Source organism: Kogia breviceps, chromosome 2, assembly GCF_026419965.1.
Source record: "Kogia breviceps isolate mKogBre1 chromosome 2, mKogBre1 haplotype 1, whole genome shotgun sequence".
In the NCBI taxonomy this organism is placed as follows: Eukaryota; Metazoa; Chordata; class Mammalia; order Artiodactyla; family Physeteridae; genus Kogia; species Kogia breviceps.
In genome coordinates this window covers 69,948,389-69,965,095 of record NC_081311.1, presented here as the reverse complement: position 1 = coordinate 69,965,095, position 16,707 = coordinate 69,948,389, and the positions used below count along the sequence as shown (strand labels likewise).

The window sequence follows — 16,707 nt, the reverse complement described above, 5'->3', positions numbered from 1 at the left end:
TTGAAATTCACTATCAGCCTTTGCCCCACATCTTTGGGGCTAAAGCCTCTTCCTGCTGGGGACCCTTGCCTCAGGAAGCTGTGCTCTGTTTTTTTTTTTTTACAGGGACAAGAAAGTAGAGTTTATTGGTGGGCATGGGTAGGGAGGGGGCAGCGCCAAGGCTCTCATGAGTGCAGGGTCCGCCATTTGTCCAGAGGGCCACGATTAGGGATATACTTGACCCCACAGCCATCTGGGATGAGCTGCTTTTCTGCCACCATGTTTTCAAACTCATCTGCATTAAACTTAGTAAATCTCCACTTCTTGGAAATGTGGATCTTCTGGCTGCCAGGGAACTTGAACTTGGCCCCGCGGAGGGCCACAATCACATGCTCCTTGTTCTGCATCTTGGTGCGGATGGACATTATGACCTGGCCAATGTGGACCCCGGCCACTGTGCGCTGGGGCTTTCCAAAGACACCACGCATACCTGTCTGGAGCCTAGATTGGGGACAGCATGCCAGTCATTAATGTCCACTGGAAAGGGCTGTCTCCAAGGTCCCTTAGGGCAACCCATACAGGCAACAGGCTGCATACACTACCGGGGAGGCTGCTGTTTGCAGCCATTGCGCACCGGGCCCCCATGGGGAAAAGAGCACAGTCGGCTTAACTGGCTGCAAGGAAGCTGTGTTCTTGGGCCGCAGAGTTTCTACAAGATGACTCACGCCTAGCTACTCCTTGCAGGGCCTTTTGGTCAATGGGAAAACATGCATCCTTTTCCTGCAAAAAGTTTGCCCATCTAATCAGCCCTCTCTCCCCACTCTGTAACTGTGTGTTGCCCCAGCCAGTCTCCTGCCTTTGCATTTCTCCAGATGGGCATAAGAGCCCAGGCACAGATGCCAACAAATGTCTGCTGATGATCATTGGCTCTCCTGAGAACGCTTGCTCTTGCTGGTCTTGAAGCAGCACCAGGGCCTGCAATGTCAGGGCTCTGCAAACATCCAGCCGGGAAACAGACACCAGTCTCCACTCTTGTAGGTACTTCTAGTCTCTATAACTGATTTGCTTGGGGCCCCTCACTTGGCTTGGCAATGGGGGGGCGGGGTGAGCCAATGGGGGGTGTAGGGGAGCCAAAGCCTTTCTCCTCCTAAAGATCCCCATTCAAAGTGCCCTGTTCAAAGCATCAGTGAATGTATAGCCTTTTAAAATGACTGGAGATGACAGATGGGGATTAAGATATTTGAAGGTCATTTGTTATAAAATTCTGTAGAATGTGTCTAGTAAGTTTCTTTGGCTTTAGGGCCTTAGCTGAATTTCAAAGATATTAAGAAAACCCCTTTTAACATCCTATTAAATTTCACTCAGGTTAAAAAATGTAGAAATTCATGGATTTAGTTGAAGTTCCCTGTGTACTTGTCCTCAATTCCAGTCCCCTGCTTGCCTACCTAGAAGGGTAATCACCGTCCTGAATTTTGTGTTTTTTAATGCTGTGAGTGTTTAATGCTTGTCTTGGCCCACTCGGGTTGCTATAACAAAATACCACAGGCTGGGTGACTTTTTAACAACAGAAATTTGTTACCCTCAGTTCTGGAGGCTGGTAGACTGAGATCAAAGTGCCAGCATGGTCATGTGAGGGCCCTCTTCAGGGTTGCAGAGTTCTCGTTATCCTCACATAGTGGAAGGGAACAAAGGAGCTCTCTTGTCCCCTTATGAAGGCATTAAGCTAATTCATGAGGGCTCCACCCTCATGACCTAATCACCCCCCAAAGGCCCCACCGCCTAATGTCATTGGATTGAGCATTAAGATGTCAACATATGAATTTTAGAGGGACATAGACTTTCAGATCATAGCAATACTATTGCCATATATGTATGTATCCATAAAGACTATAGAGTATTTTTTCAAGCTTTGTAGAAGTGGTATTTTAGCATACACATCATTCTGCAACTTACATTGCTCATTGTGTTTTTTGAGATTTATCCATGTTGATACATGAAATTCTAATTTTCCTTTTCACCACTTTATAATATTTCATGTTTGAATATAATATACTTTATTTTAAAATTTCCTCTATTGAACATTTAAGTGATTTGCTATTGCTGCAATCATCATCCTTATACTAGCCTCATTATATACTATAGTATATATACCTAAAAGAACTATATAGGTATTGCCAACTTGAAGGATATGCATCATTTAGATCTTTACTAGATGCTGCCAGATTTCTCACTCATGTTATTTTCTACTACCATCAGCAAATCCAAATCCTAAGCAACATTTGGTATTTATGGATTAAGTAATTTTTGCTAGTTATCTTGTAAATTATATATGCACTTTCATGATTGTTAGTGTGATTGAGCATTTTTCCTATGTTCTTTTTTCTAGTCTTCTTTTATGTTGTTCGGGATAGGTCATCACAAGGCCACTCAGAAAGCCCTTAAGCTGGAAAACCCCTATACCATGTGAGGAAGCCCTTATGTTAACTCGAAACTCCTAGGATCTATGGCATAACTGGGAATTATAAACATAGAGTTCAGACATTAGGGTTGTATATGCATTTCCAAGTTCATCACTTTTTTGTAAGGGTTGAGCTACATTAATGATGTAATCTCCAGGGCTGTTAGAGGATAAAATACCATGAGATTCAGTACCCACTTTGTCCTTGAGGGAACACTCAGTCTCAGTATATATATATATTTGTTGCTAAAATAGTCTCTATCTTTTCTCGTTTATTTGTCTGCTTGAGATAAAATCCCAAATCAACTGTGAAACTGTAAATTTCTCCTTTTATATATTTAAAGGCTATATACACATTTATGATTATTGTGCTGTCTTAAAGGATTTTCCCTCTAAGTCTGTGAGTTTCCTTCATAATTCCTATTAATATGTTTGCTTAAAATCCATTTGATATTAATTTAGGTACATGTTTTCTTTTTTTGTATTATAATAAATATTTTACTGTATTGCCAACTACTACAAAACTTTATTATGTGTAGATTGAATTGGTGATTAATGCTTGCTATTAAAAGAAAATGAGTGTAAAGAGACTCTTCCTTTTCCCGTGCACAGTACAATCCAGCCTGCATACAATCTAGAATCATAAACACATTTTGTTGTTTGCTTCACCAATCAGTAAGACATATTGTAAGTATATTCATTTATTCATACATTCATCATTTATTGAGCACCTTCAGTGTTCCAGGCACTATTTAACACACTTCAGATAATTGATGAACTATACAGTTAAAAGAAAAAGACCAAAAAAAGCTCTGTCCCTATAACCCTGATGGTGTATCTGAGAGACAGACATCTTTTTGTAAAATGAGTCAATTTAAAAATGACTAAAAGCCTAGTAACCTTTTTTTTTCACATGCACTCACTGTATTTTATTTTTACAAGAGATAAATCAACTGACACCAAGCATTGTAAATGGATGACCACAACAAAAGCAACAATGATTGCAATTACCAAACACGAAACACACTCATACTATGTCATAATATTGACATTCAGTCCAGTAATCCTCCACTGTAACAGCTCCTTTACTTTGCAGTGAAAAGTGATTTGTATATTTTTTGCCTGAGTCCTTGTGAGATTTTTTTTTTATTCAAACAAAAAGTCACAAAAACTATACTCATCCTCACCAGTTCACTCAGTCCCATGTAATTAATTTTTTTTATCTTGATCTTTTCTTAGCACTTTTATGAATTCATCAGTTTTCCATTAGAGTTCTGAAAATGCTTATTCATTCAGTTCAGCAGTATAGTCAGTTACCAGAAACCTGTACTTGTCAGTCTTTCCCATGGATTCCTTGAAGATGAAACCCTTTTATAGAAACATTTTTGCAAAAGCATCAGAGTACACCCAGAACTGTCTGTAAATGACAAAAGACTTAAAAATGACCACGGTTAAAGATTTGATGAAAGTTCATGATAAAGCAATTGACAAGGAAATTTGGTTATTTCTGAGATATACATTTTAAAGTAATAACTAGAATTATGACTTATAACGTTATGCCAGAACATATAAGATTTTTAGAAATTTCATGTAATGTCTGAAACATTTATATTAACATATTTCCATACAAATAACCCAAAGAAAGTTTAGTATTAGTTGTTTTTTATGTTTGTTTGTTTTTTTAAAAAAATATTTATTTATTTACTTGGATGCGCTGGGTCTTAGTTGCGGCATGCAGAATTTTCGTTGCCATATGCGGGGACCTTTTAGTTGTGGCTTGTGGGGATCTAGTTCCCTGATTGCGTATTGAACCTGGCCCCCCTGTATTGGGAGCATGGAGTCTTAACCACTGGACCACCACAGAAGTCCCTATATTAGCTTTCTTTTGATTAGTATTTGCACGTCATACATTTTTTCAGGCTTTCACTTTCAACTTTTTAGTGGGGTTTGGTTTTTATTTTACTTTAATTTTGGCTGTGTCAGGTCTTAGTTGTGGCCTGAGGTATCTTCGTTGCGGCACGTGGACTTCTCTCTAGTTGCGGGGCTCGGGCTTCTCTCTAGTTGTGGCGCACAGGCTCCAGAGCCCGTGGGCTCTGTAGTTTGTGGCACGTGGGCTCTCTAGTTGAGGCGCGCGGGCTTAGTTGCCCTGTGGCATGTGGGACTGTAGCTCCCCAACCAGGGATGGAACCCTCTTCCCCTGAAGGCGGATTCTTTACCACTGGACCACTGGGGAAGTTCCTGGTTTTGTTTTAAATGTGTCTCTTATAAGTAGCATATAAGTATTTTTTTTCTAATTGTAAAAATAGGATAATATATTACTCATAATTACAATTATTATTATAATTTGATTATGGATAAATTTAGAATCATTTCTAACGTATTATTTTGTGTTTTCTGTATAGTATCCCTTTTATTGCTTTTTTTTCCCCTCCTTTACTCAATTACAATGTCTGACACATAGTAAGAACTATATGTGTTTGCTACTATTATTATTACATTGAATTAATAAAGCTTTTTATAATCCTTTTTTCCCTCTTTGTTGTTTTATAAACTATGGACTTTTTTCTAATTTTAGTACTAATAACTAATTTTAAAGCATATATATTTAATTGTCTCCTTCACTAACCAGGTATAAAGTTATTCACTGTTTCTGTCCCCTTCCTGAATATAACATGGATCTTAACACATTTTAGCGCCATATTAATCAATACCACCCCATCTTGTTATTGTTGCAAGTGTGTTATTTGTTCCTTTTTTTTAACACACAAATGAGATATTATTGTCATATTCATAAGTGTCATTTTGTAATTTTTCTGCTTATTGCTTTTTCTTAATTCTATACTTTCATTCCTCTTCAGTTTTATTCTTACTAAAATTTACTCTTTATTGTTTTCATGAGCTCCTGTGGCTATTAAACTCTTAGCATTTTTCTGAAAGTTTTTATTTTGCCCTTACTCTCTTTTTTAAATATAAATTAAATTTATTTACTTATTTTACTTTTGGCTGTGTTGGGTCTCGTTGCTGTGCACGGGCTTTCTTTTAGTTGCAGTGAGTGGGGGCTACTGTTCATTGCCTTCTCTTGGCAGTGGCTTCTCTTTGTTGCGGAGCACAGGCTCTAGAGCACAGGCTCAGTAGTTGTGGCTCATGGGCTTAGTTGCTCCGCGGCACGTGGGATCTTCCCGGACCAGGGCTCAAACCCGTGTCCCCTGCACTGGCAGGCAGATTCTTAACCACTGCGCTACCAGGGAAGCCCTTGCCCTTATTCTTGTATGATATTTTACCCAGATATAGATTTCTAGAGCAATATCTATTGCTGATTAAAAATTAGGCTAGTTGTCATTCCCTTATGGAAAATTTTAGAGGCTTTTAATATTTTTCTCTTTATCCTTGATGTTTCTAGTTAAATTGTAATATGTCTTGGTATAGGTTTATCTTTGTTTATCCTGCTTGGTATTTGGATTAAAGTTTTACTTTGATGACTGATATCTTTCTTCAATTTTGGAGAAATTTCACCTATTACCTGGTTAAATATTGCTTCTCTTAAATTACCTCCAATTTTTCCTAATGAAGCTCCTATCTTACATATGTCAAAGTCCTTCAGTTTACCTCTCATTTCTCTTAACTACATAAAATTCATAACTTTAATGTCTTTGTGCTGTGTTTTGGATAAGTTTTTCACTGTATCTTCCAATTTACTAATTTTTTTTGTTTAGTGTGTCTGGACTAGAGTTTTCCTGATCACTGCATTTTTAATTTCAATGACTCTATTTTTGCTTCTAAGATTTTTTTTTTCCTGCATCTAAGATTTTAAATGGATTCTTATATAACTTTTCTTTCATTTTGCTTTTCCTTTTTTTTTTTGGTTTTTGCTTCACAAATTCTTGCTCATAAGATGAAATTTATTCCTCAGTGAATTACTAAATATACTTATTTTCAAATTTTGTCAGATTCTTTCAGATATTAATCTCTTTTGGATCCCATTTACATTTGGATTATAGAATTTTTGGCTACCTTTCTTTGCATATTTTTCATGGCTCTGGAATTTTGGTTTGTGGGCACATTTTGAGGCATGTGTATACTTCTGAATAGAACATCTCTCCTACTCTCAGGATGAGAAGGGATCTGTGATTTATAGAAAGCAATGCTTATTTTGTTTTGCTTTGTTTTTAAATTTTTATTTATTTATTTTTGTCTGTGCTGGGTCTTTGTTGCTGCATGTAGGTTTTCTCTAGTTGCAGTGAGCAGGGGCTACTCTTCGTTGCGGTGCGCAGGCCTCTCGTTGCGGTGGCTTCTCTTGTTGCGGAGGACAGGCTCTAGGTGTTTGGGCTTCAGTAGTTGTGGCGCACAGGCTTAGTTGGTCTGCAGCATGTGGGATCTTCCCAGGCCAGGGCTCAAACCCGTGTCCCCTGCATTGGCAGGCGGATTCTTAACCACTGCGCCACCAGGGAAGTCCCAGCAATGCTTATGTAATGTAAGCTGATTATAAAGCTTTAATTAAGCTCCATGAGTAATTCCATTTTGTTATCCTTTTGTCATTAGTGAAGTTTTGTTTTGGTGGTCCAAGCTTGTTGATGCCCATGAAAGTGATATGTGTCCATATTTGGGCTCCAGTGTTTAAGGAGTGCCTCAGGACATGATGGTAGTACCTGCAGTAATTACTGAGAGATCTCCAAGGGGAAGGTGAATCTTGGGAAACTCATGTCGACCTTCTTAACCTTTCAAAATTCAAGTTCCATCAGATAAGAAGACGTGGGCAGTCTTTATCTGTAGTTTCTATTATTTATGAAAACAAATCATGTGTTCTCCCACACTGCCTTCTCCCACCCAATATAATATTACACTATAATATGACACAAACTTTCAAATTACACTTACCAGTGTGGAGATTCTGACACATTTTTGCTGTTCCTTATTTGACACTGACTGGCTGAGAATACAATCTAGCTGTCTCTTCCCATTTTAAGAGTCTCTCTCCATTGCCAATATTGGGGGATCCAAGTTCTATTTCATTAAGGAAAGTAACAATTTTCCTTTCAGAGGATGGAAACAACACAAAATTCCTATCTCATTTTTTCAGACTTATTTTTATTTATTTATTTTAAAAATAAATTTATCTTTAAACAGATTTATTTATTTATTCTTGGTTACGTTGAGTCTTCCTTGCTGCGTGTGGGCTTTCTCCAGTTGAGGCAAGCAGACTACTCTTTATTGTGGTGTGAAGGGTTCTCATTGTGATGGCTTCTCTTGTTGCGGTGCGCAGGCTCTAGGCATGCAGGCTTTAGTAGTTGTGGCATGTGGGCTCAATAGTTGTGGCTCACGGGCTCTAGCGCTCAGGCTCAGTAGTTGTGGCGCACGGGCTTAGCTGCTTTGTGGCATGTGGGATCTTCCCAGACCAGGGCTTGAACCTGTATCCCCTGCATTGACAGGTGGATTCTTAACTACTGCACCACCAAGGAAACCCTTCAGACTTATTTTTAAAAAACCCCAATATGTATCATGTGCAAATGTGTGTTATTATATAGCCATTGAGGAAATTTTAGAAAGTCTGTGAAAGCAGAAATAAGAAAAAATTATCTAGAAATCTATGATTTACAATTAGCTATTAATATTTTGGTATATTATTATATATAGAAATCATTTAAAAGTGATATATACAATATCTACTGTTTTGACCTACGTTTTCCCTAGCAGTATGTTGTGAATATTTAATGTATCAACAAAGTATTTTTATAAAACATGTTTTTAAATGCCAATTCTAATATCTATAGATTTAAGACTATCTCAGCACTGTTGTCTCAGTTGCACTAAAGATTGATGGAAAGGATTGATCTATGGGGTTATGCATTTACTTGTTCAAGGTCTTACTTGTTCATTTCTTCAATGCACCTTTTAAGTTGCCAGTTTGTTCTAGGAACATTGCTAGGATCTGGGTGTACAGAGTTGAGTCAGATGTTTCTCCAGTTTCATTTTCATCCTCACAGGCTGAGAGACTAGTGGTAGGGGAGGTGTGTTAACAGATAGGTACCACACAATATAATAAAATACTGGAGGAATCAGAGGACAGCATTTTATTACTATTGAATCCCCTCTGTTGTGAAAGGTACTGTTTTATGTACTCTAAAGAAAGAGAAAAAAAACCAAGATGGAGAGTCTCTAAGGGGAGGGGTCACCTCCTTCAACAGCAAAAGTCAGCAAGTCCAAAAGGCTGCATCCTCATGGAAAAGAAACCTTCTAAGCAAAGATTGGGCAGAAACCTTAGATATTTAAACCTGGCCCTGGGTGGAAGGAGGAAAAGTAAATTTCTCCTGAAAATTGGAACTGCAGACAGTTTCTCATTCTGGTTTGTGGTCTAAATTTGCTTTACCAATATGGGTCAGAAAACTTCAAGGAGGACTTCCCTGGTGGTGCAGTGGTTAAGGATCCACCTGCTAATTCAGGGGACACGGGTTCGAGCCCTGGTCTGGGAAGATCCCACATGCCGTGGAGCAACTAAGCCCATGAGCCACAACTACTGAGCCCACGTGCCACAACTACTGAAGCCTGCGAGCCTAGAGCCCGTGCTCTGCAATAAAGAGAAGCCAGCGCAATGAGAAGCCTGCACACCGCAACGAAGAGTGGCTGCTGCTCGCTGCAACTAGAGAAAGCCCGCGTGCAGCAATGAAGACCTATAGTTCAAAAAGAGTCATGTACCACAACGTTCATTGCAGCACTATTTACAATAGCCGGGACATGGAAGCAACTTAAGTGTCCATTGACAGATGAATGGATAAAGAAGATGTGGCACATATATACAATGGAATATTACTTAGCCATAAAAAGAAACAAAATTGAATTATTTGTAGTGAGGTGGATGGACCTAGAGTCTGTCATACAGAGTGAAGTAAGTCAGAAAGAGAAAAACAAATACCATATGCTAGCACATATATATGGAATCTAAAAAAAAAAAAAAAAAGGTTCTAATGAACCTAGGGGCAGGACAGGAATAAAGATGCAGACATAGAGAATGGACTTGAGGATACGGGAAGAGGGAAGAGTAAGCTGGTATGAAGTGAGAGTGTAGCACTGACATATATACACTACCAAATGTACAGTAGATAGCTAGTGGGAAGCAGCTGCATAGCACAGGGAGATCAGCTCGGTGCTTTGTGACCACCTAGAGGGGTGGGATAGGGAGGGTGGGAGGGAGATGCAAGAGAGAAGGGATATGGGGATGTATGTATACACATAGCTGATTCACTTTGTTATACAGCAGAAACTAACACAACATTGTAAAGCAATTATACTCCAATAAAGATGTTAAAAAAAAAAACAACAAAACTTGAAGGAGAGAATTTAAAGTGGTCTCAGTTGTATGGACCCACATGACTGGCAAAAGCAAACTCAAATCCTCTCTAGAAAAACTTGACTACAATCCAGACTGACATCAGTTGGTAAAACTCCATCAATAATAACCATGTCTCAATCCAGTGATAATAAAATATGAAAAAAATATGCATCATAGCAACAATGAAACACAATGACTACCTGGGGAAGAACAGATCACTGTGTCTTAGAATTAAGCCTCTAGGCTTCAAAAGCTATAGGTAGGAAATAAAAGGAGAGACAGTACTGATGGAAGCAAATGCAAATTATAGAAGGGGTTCCTCCATCTACTCTTCTGTCCACACTAGAAGTCCATGACACACTTTTGCAAAAGTTCATACTCTCACATGTCCCAGTGGCATCATGGCTAGCCCAAGCTTCTCGAATTTAGGAGCTTAATGTTGTTCACCATGATATCCCAGTCCCTTGCATAGTGCTTGATGTAGACTATGTGTTTGCTCGGGCGGCCATAACAGGATACCACAGACTGGGTGGCTTAAGCAAAAGAAATTTATTTTCTTACAGTTTTGGAGGCTAGAAGTCCAAGATCAAGGTGCCAGCAAGATTGGTTTTTGGTGAAGCCTCTTTTCCTGGCTTGAGGTTGGCTGCCTTCTTGCTGTGTCCTCACATGGCCTTTCCTCTGTGTGTGTAGAGAGAGAGAGCTCTAGTGTGTCTTCTTATAATGACACCAATCCTACTGGATTCTGACCTAACTTAACCCTAATTGCCTTCTTAAAGGCCCTATCTCTAAATAATCACATTGTAGGTTTGGGCTTCAATACATAAATTTTGGTGGGGTGAGGGGGCACTCAATTCAGTCCCTAACAGCACGCCTTCAATAAATATTTGTTAAATTAATATCACTTATTTACATAGGTCTCCCTATTTCTGATGGTCATATTCCCTTAACATAAACTAGAGCTGATCTTTTAGGCTTTCTCATGCCTGAATGAATTTGATATTTTTCCTTCCCCTTGAGGATCCCTTCTGAAGAAATCAATATTCCAGGTATTTCCCAATATTTCATAATTTGGGGTATATGCAACACAATTTCCAGAATGGCCAAAATGAAAAGACAGAAATACCAAGTGTTGACAGGGATGTGGGACAGCAGGAGTGCTCACACATTGGTGGTGAGAGTATAAGTTGGTACAACTATCTGGCAAACTCTTTGGCAGCATATCAAAGGTAAACGCAGGCACACCCTATGACCCCAGAAAATCTCCTCAGTATTTATGCAACAGAAATATTGTACCTCCATATGTTCATCAAAAGACACAGACAGAAGTGTTCAGAGCAGCACTGTTCATAGTAGCCCCAAACTAGAAATTACCTAATGCTCATCAAAAATAGATGAATAAATAAATTTGTGGTATAGTCCCTCAATGATATCTTATACAGCAATGAAAATGAACGATCTACATCTAGTGCAACCACACAGACAAATCTGCTAAATATAATGGTAAGTGACACATTACTTACCATGTTTGTAAGTGGTAGTGTACTGGCACGACTGGGTGGTGGAAGCAGTTCACCCCAGGTGTAGGCAATAACAATGTGCGTTGTGTGTAGAGAATGTAAAAACAATAATAAAACTGACTGAAAATCAGTTTTTCTTTTTTATTATCACCATGTGCTGTCATTCAAACATTGTAAGTGATCAAATACTCCTTCCTGTTGGGGTAGAACATTTCTTTCCTCACCTCCACCCACAACTGCCCCATCACTGGAGTGAAAGAAGCCTGCCACGGGGGGGGGGGGTGGCTTCCCTGGTGGCGCAGTGGTTGAGAGTCTGCCTGCCAATGCAGGGGACACAGGTTCGTGCCCCGGTCTGGGAAGATCCCACATGCCACGGAGCGGCTGGGCCCGTGAGACATGGCTGCTGAGCCTGTGCGTCCGGGGCCTGTTCTCCGCAACAGGAGAGGCCACAGCGGTGAGAGCCCCGCGTACCACACACACACAAAAAAAGCCTGCCACAAAAGAGTATATACCATATGACTCTATATACATAGATTACAAAAACAGGCAACACTGATCTATGTTGTTAGCAGCAGGATAGTTTTTCAGCTCTTTAGGGGCAGTGACTGGAAGGGAGCAGAAAGGGATTCTAGAGGCTGGAAATGTCCTGGATGTTGGTTACAAGGGTGTGTTCAATTTGTGAAAACTTGTTGAGTTGTGTTCTTGTGACCTGTGTACTTTTTTGTATATTATACTCCAATAAAAAGGTTTTCTAAAAGCTACAACTTATTTTTTAAATATTAGATGTACTTAAGAGTGATCATTTTGCACAGGAATGTATTTCTGGCTTGATTTTGGGAGGAAATCTTTCTGTCTGCATTGATAGAAATTTCCATCAAGATTACTCAAGTAGTCTATAATGTGTGCATTTAGAATCAACTCCTAAAAACTCAGCACAGACATTTATTGAGTGCTTATGATGTGGAAGAGGTACTGAGCTCTATGCTCTGATGATAAGATAGAGGAGCTGCTGCTTTTGCCGAGAAGAAAAACTGGCTCGTAAAGCAGTGGAACTGCTTGGGGCTCAATCACATGGAACTAGACGTCTACCTTGAAACCCAGATGGCAGATAACCTGTAATATCTCTGCTTTGCTATTTCTGTGGAGTGTGAATTCTTTTTGAGGTCACTAACTTTGCAGAAGAGCTAGTGTTGGAGCTGGGAAGAATGAGAGTGGGGTGGGTGGAGTAGATAGATGCCAAAAGAAGAAGCTAAGGAAGAGCAAGAGGGAGGAGAGGAGATATTGCTTCTTCTATCCCCATTAACCAGGGTAGATAAAGAGATTAAACAGAACCAAACCATCATTCATTATCACTGAATAGCAGAAAGGACATCACTTCACTCCAACAAAAAGTAGGAAGGATGTCACCTCAGGATAAAGGACTCTTCTTGAAATTGAGTAAGTTTAACTTTACGAAAAATCCACTTCATTATACTTATTTTTTATATTCTCCTGTAAACTGGCAAAACATCATTATCTGGTATTTGAGAAGGACCTCTCTCTGCTCTAGCCTAGGGGTCAGCCAATTTTTTTCTGCAAAGGGTGATAAAATAAACGTCTTCGGCTTTTGGGGGACACATTCTCTGTTGCAACTACTCAACACTACCATTGTAGCTTGAAGCGGCAATGGACAATATATAAATGAATGGGTGTGGCTGTGTAACATAAAATTTTGGGACACTAAAATTTGAATTTCATATGATTTGTTGGGCCACAAAGATTATTCTTGTTTTGATCCTCCTTCTCCTCTCACCACTTAAAAAGGCAAAAGCCATTCTTAATTTGCAAAACTAAGCTGCACAAAAACAGATGGTGGGCTGGATTTGTCTTGCAGGTCGTAGTTTGGATTCTGGAGTTTTATTCTGACATCTGAACCCTTACTCAGGTTGTTTCCGCTGCATGTCTTGTCTTCCTGGCTTTCTTTCACTCTCTGACCCTCTTCAACAGCTCTTCTATTCTTATCCCTTCCATTGAGCTCTGCCTACACCTTTTGGTGGATCTCCTTCACATACTGACTTCTAGTGGCTCTGCTCTTTGTTAGCTGGAGGACCTTGGGCAAATTATTTAATATCTCTTAGTCTTAGGTTTCTCACCTGTAAGATGGAGATAACACTAGTACCTACCTCAGGGTATTTTGTGTGTGTGTGTGTGTGTGTGTGTGTGCGCGTGCGCGCGCCCGTGCATGCAGGCATTAAATGAGATAGTGCATATAAAGCACTCAGCACAGTGTCAGATATACTAAGCGCTCACTAGTGTTATTTAAGTTATTTAATGTTACTTAAGTTAAGCACTCATGTTGTTTAAGTGCTTTGTATGTAATAGTTTTGTTCCTTCATTTAAAGCTTCCCAGATGTTAATGTTTTTTTTGTGTTCTCACAACAATAGCCTAGGGCTCTGCTCTATTTAAAGCAGGTGCTATAAATATTGAAAGTTAAAAAAATAGTTAAATTTAAGAAAGTTAAAAATTTCTAGAAATAGTTATATGGAAGGTAGGAATCATAGCAGCAGCCCAGGCCATACCTACAGCTGGAAACTATAGGGCAGGCTTGTATGACATTCTCAGGCTCTCAATATGGTGCCTCTTCAAATTCCTGTTCAGCTGGGGAAAGGTTAAGCACTCCTTGTGGGAGAGGCAGACCCATCCATCCCCCTCAGTTCTTAGCCCTTGACAAGAACACTTCCCCTCTAGCCCCAAACTTGTTCACCTCCCCCAACAAGTCAAACTCAGAGGCTAACCAGGCCCCCCCACCCCCCCTCCTTACCAGGCATTTAACTACCACCTTTACACACCCTTGTGGGATCTTACCATCTCCAAGTGACTTTTTAACGTATTCCTCTCAACCACATGTCACATTCTTCATGGAAGGAGTTTCGATGAATACAGCATTTTCTGTCTGGTTATATTTCCTACGATAACTCAGCGCTCCCCTGCCTCTTAATCCAGCTCAGTGTGCAGTGATCAGGTTGCTACTGGGTTTTGGATAAAAACCTTTGCTCCTTGGGAAGGGGAATTGCAGGGTCTGTCTTAGATTTAGTCCTCTGGTCCGGCATAGGGAGAGAGGGATCTGAGGCAGAGATGAAAGTGTTTCAGAAGATGCTCTGAGAGATACTATGGTAAACTGCTGTTTGGATATAAAAGAGGGACACTGAATTGGGTGAGAGAGGCATCCTCTGCATTTCTGGATGGTTCTTCTATGCCTGAGAGCTTGCAGGGTGGGCACAAATGTGCCACTCTGTCTCATGGGAGGGGACTGACAATGGGCTTCAGAGGCATGACAAGGTGCCCTCGTGCAAGTTTGCACAGAGAAGGCCTTGTCCACTGGGCATGAAACCTGGTAGTGGAGAAACCACTGGTGTGGAGAGTGTGGACAGTAGGAACATGGACTTTGGTGTCAGATGCACTACCACTTAACTAATAATTTTGGACTATTTCTATGTCTGGAAATAGAGATAATACTATATAGGGTTGTTGAAAAGATTAAGATTAATACATGTAAAGCATGTGGTAAGTGATGTTAAATTATCAGAAAGAGGATTTCCCTGGTGGTGCAGTGGTTAAGAATCCGCCTGCCAGTGCAGGGGACACGGGTTCGAGCCCTGGTCCCGGAAGATCCCACATGCCGCTGAGTAGCTAAGCCCGTGTGCCACAACTGTTGAGCCTGCACTCTAGAGCCCGTGAGCTGCAACTACTGAACCCGTATGCCACAACTACTGAAGCCCACGCACCTACAGCCCGTGCTCTGCAACAAGAGAAGCCACCGCCATGAGAAGCCCCTGTACCTCACTGAAGAGTAGCCCCCGCTCACAGCAACTAGAGAAAGTCCGCGCGCAGCAACGAAGAACCAATGCAACCAAAAACAAACAAATAAATAAATAAATATTTTTAAAAAATTATCAGAAAGAGACATGGGTCAGTAACATATGAGATATTATTGGCAATGTGACCCCATTTGAATCTATGAAGAGTGGTCTGGCATTTAGACACCTGAGTCACATATGTTTCCATGTGCCTTGGGTGGCCATGAAATTAAGTGGTCTTTTTTCCCTTTTAAAAACCACATCCCTTTAATAGAAAACTGCAGCAAACACCATGCAATATGTGAAAAGGACCACTTATTTATTGTCACTACATGTCAAAAACCATCTGGACCATTTTCTTGTAGCAGATGTTTGCCAAATTAACTTTGGAAACAGACAATTCATGTAGGGTATTTCTGTTAGCACAATGAATGCAACTAGGACACATACAGATAAATTTTTGAAAACAATATTAAGCCATACTGTAGTCAGGTAAAAAACCATGGTGACTGCACACATTCTTAGAATTTGCAGAGTGCTCAGGAAATGTCAATACTCTCTTAATTTAAAAGAAATTGATTTACAAATGATCTGCAATTCAGAACAGCTTTAAAAATTTCACCATGAAGATTTAAGAACATTTAATTTATGTTGTTTGTGGTAATGGTAATTATTAAGTGTGATAATGTGATTTATAATAAGAAATATATAGTTGGTCATTGTCCCATTCCTGGCACAGAGGTCCTAAAATCCTTGGAATTTTCTGTGAAGAGAGCAATAAAGGTGTCTTTTGTTATGTTAATGAGATTGCTTTTGAAAAGCCCCTAAGGATGGGGGCTGGTTGCCAGTGGAGGCAACTGTGTGAACAGAGGGTGGGAAATTTCAGCCCTGCCCCTCAACCTCCTGGGAGGAGAAAGGGTCTGGAGACTGAGTGGAATCATCTGTTGTCAATGATTTAATCAATCATGCCGATGTAATGAAGCCTCCATAAAAACCCAAAAGAGTGGAGTTTGGAGTGCTTTGGGGTTGGTGAACATGGGGAGACTTGGGGAGAGTGATGTGCCTGGCGAGAGCATGGAAGCTCCAGGCCCTTTCCACATACCTTGCCCTATCTATGTATCTCTTCCATCTGGCTGTTCCCGAGTTACACCCTTTTATAATAAATCAGTAATCTGGTAAGTAAAACATTTCTCTGAATTCTGTGAGCTGTTCTAGCAAATTAATTGAACCCAGAGAGGGGGTTATTGGAACATCCAATTTATAGCTGGTTTGTCAGAAGCACTAGTGACAAACTGGACTTGTGTCTGAAGTGGGAGGGGGGGGCACTCTTGTAAGACTGAGCACTTAACTTGTGGGATCTGATGTTATCTCCAGGTAGATAGTGTGAGGATTGAGTTAAATTGTAGGACACCCAGCTGGTGTTGGAGGACTGCTTGGTGTGGGGAAAAAACCCACACAAATTGGGTGTGGAGCCTTATGAAGATATAGAGTAATCTTCTGTTGATTCATAAGGAGTGTCTAATTCTTTTTCATTCACAAACAAGCTGTGCCAGGACCTGGGAATAAAAAGTCTATTAAGAATTAGCTTCTGC

At 40.1% G+C, this 16,707-nt stretch overlaps 1 non-coding gene across 1 annotated transcript; it reads right to left on the bottom strand.

The window, feature by feature from the left end:
* Positions 1–524: 524 nt before the first annotated feature.
* On the bottom strand, positions 525–659 carry LOC131751690 (small nucleolar RNA SNORA70). Its single transcript, XR_009334259.1, has one exon. It is a non-coding gene; the product is annotated as a small nucleolar RNA SNORA70 (small nucleolar RNA).
* Between the last annotated feature and the right edge of the window lie 16,048 nt (positions 660–16,707).